This window comes from Lactuca sativa, chromosome 6 (genome assembly GCF_002870075.4).
Source record: "Lactuca sativa cultivar Salinas chromosome 6, Lsat_Salinas_v11, whole genome shotgun sequence".
NCBI classification, from domain to species: Eukaryota; Viridiplantae; Streptophyta; class Magnoliopsida; order Asterales; family Asteraceae; genus Lactuca; species Lactuca sativa.
The window spans coordinates 197,318,009-197,324,275 of record NC_056628.2 but is presented as its reverse complement, the minus strand read 5'-3'; positions in this window follow the sequence as shown (position 1 = coordinate 197,324,275).

Sequence of the window (6,267 nt, the reverse complement as noted above, 5' to 3'; positions counted from 1 at the left end):
ATTTTTGGTGGTTAAACTCAAAGAGAATTTGGAATATAGCGATGCAAAAACATAAAATCATATGATATTCTTTATTTATAGATTTATTAGGTTATTTTTCTAATTTCAATTGACTTCTAGATAATTGTTTTTGGATTGGACATTTTTTGCCCTTTCCTGGTCAACCATTTAGTGATACACACCATATTCTCTCCATTCAAGATTGGTCCGGTTCAATTGTACTTTCCCTCTTGCTCTCACAGGTAATGTGATTGATCTATTTTTTTATTGATTTTGTTTCTGTTCTTCATCATTTTCTTCCATTCTGAAACTAGGGCTTTTGATAGCTAACGTGATTGATCTTTTTGTATTATTGGTTTTGTGTAAGAATATTTCTTTTTTGATTCTTACATGAATCATGGTTTAACAACTGAAATCTGCAACTATATAGAGGTTGGTTAATAACTATTTTTTCACTATCACATTCACGGGTCTTTTGTAACTATTAATTTGAACTTTTCAAGGTATTACAAAGAATGATCCAAGGAGGAGAATATATTGTCCCCCCACTACTCCTATCCCATCTCCGTCTGCAGGTAATGGTCTAAATAATTCAAACGGATAATAATAATAATAATAATAATAATAATAATAATAATAATAATAATAATAATAATAATAATAATAAGCATAAAAGATGATTTTGCCCCTGGAGTCCAAAACCGATCCAGGACCACTAATTGCTTAGGATGGTAACTGGTGAATGATCAACCTGCTGCTAATGAGATTGATGTCTCTAAAAGCGCACCACAATTTGTAACAATTATTAGCAGCATGGCTGCTTTATATGCCATCATAGAAGAATTGTGGTGATTCGTGAATCCCACATTCAGTGGGAGGAATCGTGGTGTTTAGAGGTGGAGGAGGTGGTTGAGGTTTGGATACCACATCTATCTTGGGAGAAGGAGAAGTTTCTGTTATCACCATGTTATCATCTTCTCCAGCTTCATCTACGAACCTTGAACCTTTTAAGTCGTCTATCAGGTCAAACACTTTTTGGAATGATTGTGGAACCTGTTTGCTTAGCTCATCATTGGACAAGGTCTTTGAAAGGACATCCACAAAATTTTGAACTTTCTGGATGGCAAAGAGGATTTCATCAAATCTTATGTTGCAGGGTCTTAGCAGTTGTTGTGCAGACTGTATTACTTTAACCAAAACAACCTAAAGAATTATATTTTTGCTGCTCACTTAAATGGTCAATCTCATTCCCATGTTGGCGGCCCATGGTGTTGGTGAGATCATCAAAGGACTATTGAATTTCCATCACCATTTTCAACATCACATCCATCCGATCCAATTACTTAAATGTGTCATCGGTCCTCTTCTGCTCCATGTTCTTCAGAGCATCTGCAGTAGATTTGACAATTAATTCTCGAGGCGTCTTTTCCCTTGTCTCAAGATTAGGAACCCTTTGGGCTAAGGATGTCACAACCTTCTGCATTTCTCCAAACTCTTCCTTGGTCACAAATTTATCCATAGATGGAGGAATCTTGTTTATAACCTCTAGAACCTGAGACAACTTTTGGTTGAGGGAATTAAACTCTACCCTTGAGATATATTTGGATTTCTTCTTCTTCCATTTAGTGTGTCTGTGAGGTGTGGATGTAACCATAGTGGTGGTTGGAAGAGTGTCGGTGCCTCATTTGGGAACTTCCTGACTTTCAGTTTATGAAGTTGCCAAGAAAATAATAGATTTGGAGGGTTTGATGTTGGAATAGAAACTCATCATTTGGGTGTTTCCATAATGGAGTGTGAATCAGAGTCTTGGATGAGTCCATCATCAGCAGTAAACACAAAGTCCTTTTCCATGTCTTGAGCGAACTCCATACTAGTCTTTGTGGATGGCTCCAAAGACATGGCCTACTCAAGAAGTTTGGCAGAAGTCCGGGCCCACTCTTCCTCTACTCTCTTTAGCTGCTCCTCTCACAAAATTCTTACTAATTCCTTTCTCTCATCTTCTTTCTTAGCCTCGGCCTCTCTTAGAGCTTCAATTTTCTCTCTTTCCTCTTGCTCTCTCTGCATCTTAGCGTTTAGCTCATCCTCTTTCCTCTTATTCTGCATTAAAATCTCTTTTCTTTTCTTTCTATATTCTGCATGTTTTGCAGCTTTCACTTTCTTCGATTATTCCTTTTCCATCTCATCTCTTATTATCTGCTCTCTTGGCATTTGCTCATACAAGTATATATTATAGTAGTATATCTGAGAAAATCTCTCTTGCTCAGCTCTCAATATCTCCTCTCTTTCACTCTGCTCTCTTTCTTCCCTCTCTTGTTCATCTCTTGCCTACCTTACACTCTCACTCTCTGATGCTCTCACCTCTGCCTCACCAATGGAAATTCCAAAGAACCCTGTTTGTAGCAGAGCTGCTTTATATGCCATTATAGAAGAAGACCCTGCTATCCTACAATTTGTATTATCATTATTTGATTTTAATAATAATTTGTTTTGTTTTTATTGTTGAGGTTATAGATTGATAGTCTTATGTTTTATTAAATTTGGAGGATCAGGTTTAAAGAGGAAATTACCAGAGGGAGAGGGAGAAGGAGAAGGATCCCATTTGAAAAAGCATATGAAGCAGTGTTCTCATGCGTTCATATATATTACTCTTAGTAGGTGTGGTTGGGGTGCTGCCACATCTACTAATTTTCTAAGGAAGTATCGACTTATAGGTAATCTTTTCAATTTTTTTTTATCTAGGATCATACTTTTATATGAAAGAAAATGTTAAAAACTTAAAATTGATTTTAATGACTTGCAAAAGTTTGAAGATTGTAACTAAAAACATTATATTATGAAAGGAAATACATGTAGCACCTTTTTTTTTAAATGGGACAAGGACTATTCTTTCGATCTCATGTCTGTGCAAAAGGACGAAAATGTCGTCATGCCTCACCATCTTCATTATGACCAAAATGGCCATGATCGAAACTAACCTAAATGGTAAAAATTCTTTATGTTTCCTTATTATCCCATGGTTTAAGTGGAAATGTATTTACAATTTGTTACTCATAAAAGCAACATACTATGATTTTTTAGAAAATTGATGTAAACATGTTCTTCTTACAGTGTGTGATTTGGATTATGAAGTTTTATAATCTAGATTTTGTTACCATTACAGGCGGAACAAGATACATATGAAGTTTACGCTCAAATCACTCTAGTTCTAGAAGCAGATGTAAGAGTTCACATCATAAATTCTTTACAATTTATAACCTTTTGTAACTGTTTTTTTTTTTTTTTTTTTGTAATAATGGATATCAAAGTGATCCTACTAGTCATGGTAAATGCATTGATGACCCTCCAAAGGCAAGTATCCACTCTTTCTGCAAAGTCTTAACAGCTTCAGACACAAGCCTTCATAGTGGTTTTTCAGTGCTCATAAAACACACAAATGAATGCCTACCTACATTGGTAATTTCACTGTGTTTTTTTTCTTCTAATTTCATATGTTTTCAACAGTTTAATTTTCTAATTTTTTTTGAAGTATTTTTGTTCAGGACATGTCTCAGCCTACTCCTACTCAAGAACTTGTAGCTAAAGACCTTCATGGGACTGATCAACCCAATTGGATTCACGCTTCTGAGAAAGGTAGAGTGACTCCATCTGTTTATTCATGAAAGGAACCGGTGGCAAACTGATGATATGGAGGATTTTTTTTGACATGATATCTGAAACAAGGTGCCCGAAAATAGCAATGTAGTATTATGTTATATAGTTAGGGAAAACCTCTTAATAACAATGTACAATTAAATCCCCTTAATACCAATGCATTACAATTTTTTGACATGATGTTCTTGGATGAAATTGATTGTTTTGGTATATATTTGTTTATATATTTTTGTCTTATGCGTAAATCAATATCGTAAAAGCACATTGTATATGCATATCATAAATGGTTGCTGAAGTTTATGACATGCAAATGCGTTTCATCTTCATTTATGACAGGGGCTTTAATGATTCGCAATACGTGTCCTAAACACGCGTCATAAGATTACGACACGCAAATGCGTGTCGTCTTTCTTTATGACAGGGCCTTCCTTGATACGCATTGTGTGTCGTAACTGCGCATCGTAAATGCGCGTCCTAAATAGACGACGCGCAAAAATGTATCGTCTCTAGTTATGACAGGGTCTTCCTTGACACGCATTTGCGCGTCGTCTGAGCGTTTTACGACACACATTGCACGTCGTAAATGGTTGTTTTTCTAGTGTGTGTATATATATATATATATATATATATATATATATATATATATATATATATATATATATATATATATATATATTAAAAACAGTATAAATGAAAATGCCTCTATTTTTTTTGAACTGCCAAATGAAATAAAACCGAAAAGTTTACCAAATAACTAAACTTAACCAATTACAAATTGTTTATAAGCCAATTAATCCAATGGACCTTACTCTCAGAAGTTCTATTACTAAACCAATTAAAAGAACACAAAATTATACTATCAACAAGCTTATTTTTACGCATTCTACCATAATCAAACAAAGTAGAATTTCTAAATCTTCAAAGCATCCAACACGTAGTAATTACAATAACTTCCAGTCTCTCCCTTTCGCCATTGAAGCATTACTCCATCGTCCACCCACGGCAACCATTCTTAAATCGAGAACACCAACGGAACAGTAAAGCTACACTAAATCGCTATGGCTCGCCAAACTTCAGACACCACTTGACGCGGACACAAAATATGATTGACGTACTCAACATCCTTCCCACATACCGGACAACCAATGCACTCTAAATCAGGACCCCTTCTAGAAAGATTCAACCGGATTGATAGTCTATCTAGAGAAACACACCAAACGAAGACATTTCCTTTCTAGTCACAAGTTTGCACGACCTAATCATAAAATCAATACCCGACAGTCTATCTAAAGAAGCATACCAAATCCTTATGGTGGAAATAATACTAAATAGAAAATTATAAAATATGCTAATATGATAAGTAAATTTACCAAATCGTATTATATACATTATGTTTAGCACCGGATTTAGTACATATTTAAACATTTTGCACTGTTTTAATATCTTATTATATTGATCCCTTAGACTTCCATTCGTCTATCACAAATAATTCCTAACCCGCTATTTAATTTACACGTTTATTAGTTGTTGGATGGAAAACTTGGATTACCACAATAACATACTCAATTACTCACCTCATATCAATTGTTATAGAAATTCAAATCAGTAAAATTAAAGTACAAGTTGATATTAATCACCTCCAAGATCAAACTTAATAATAGCACTCATTACAAAACCCACCAAACATATTATAAAAGTGCTCTACAATTATTAAACATAAAAATTTGATGAAACTTTTATAGGTTGCATCTTACCAGCACTTCATGTCATTTAATCATAACATACCTAACCATCATGTTTACCACGCACTATAATCCAGATATACTCAACTTCAAACAATTTTAGATGATGGTATACAAAATAAAAATTAGTCCTGGCACATCTCAAAAGCAAGATCTAGGATATTCAAATTGAAGTTTTGATTATTAGAAAACCATCCTTGGAGAAAAAAAAGGTAATAATCGAATATATATATATATATATATATATATATATATATATATATATATATATATATATATATATATATATATATATATATATATATATATATATATATATATATATATATATAGACACACACACATAGGGTTAGATATGTGAGACGATCTAATTTTGTGAGACCGTGAGACGCAATCCTAACCATTTATTTGGTAGATAAAACAAAAAACATTTTTAAAATGCAAAATAATTGAAAATTTTTGAATTTTTTTTTCACATATTATTTTCGGAATTTATATTTTCAAAAAAAAAAAATACCAAAAAAATAATAAATAAAATAAATAAATACATTTTTTACATATTCTTCCAGACTAATAGAATATTCTACATATCTGAGAAATCTAGTATGATATTCTAACATTCTAAAAATCACATTAGAATATTTACATTAATATTCTATTAGAATATTTCACGTATTTAAAAAAAAACGATATTTTTTTAGGTAATTAACGTTCCAAAAATAATAATTAAAAAAAGAATTTTTGGATTTTTCCTTTTATTTTGCATTTTAAAATTATTTTTAGATTTGGTTTCACGATCTAACAAAATTAGCATGGTCTCAAATGAACGTAAACATATATATATATATATATATATATATATATATATATATAT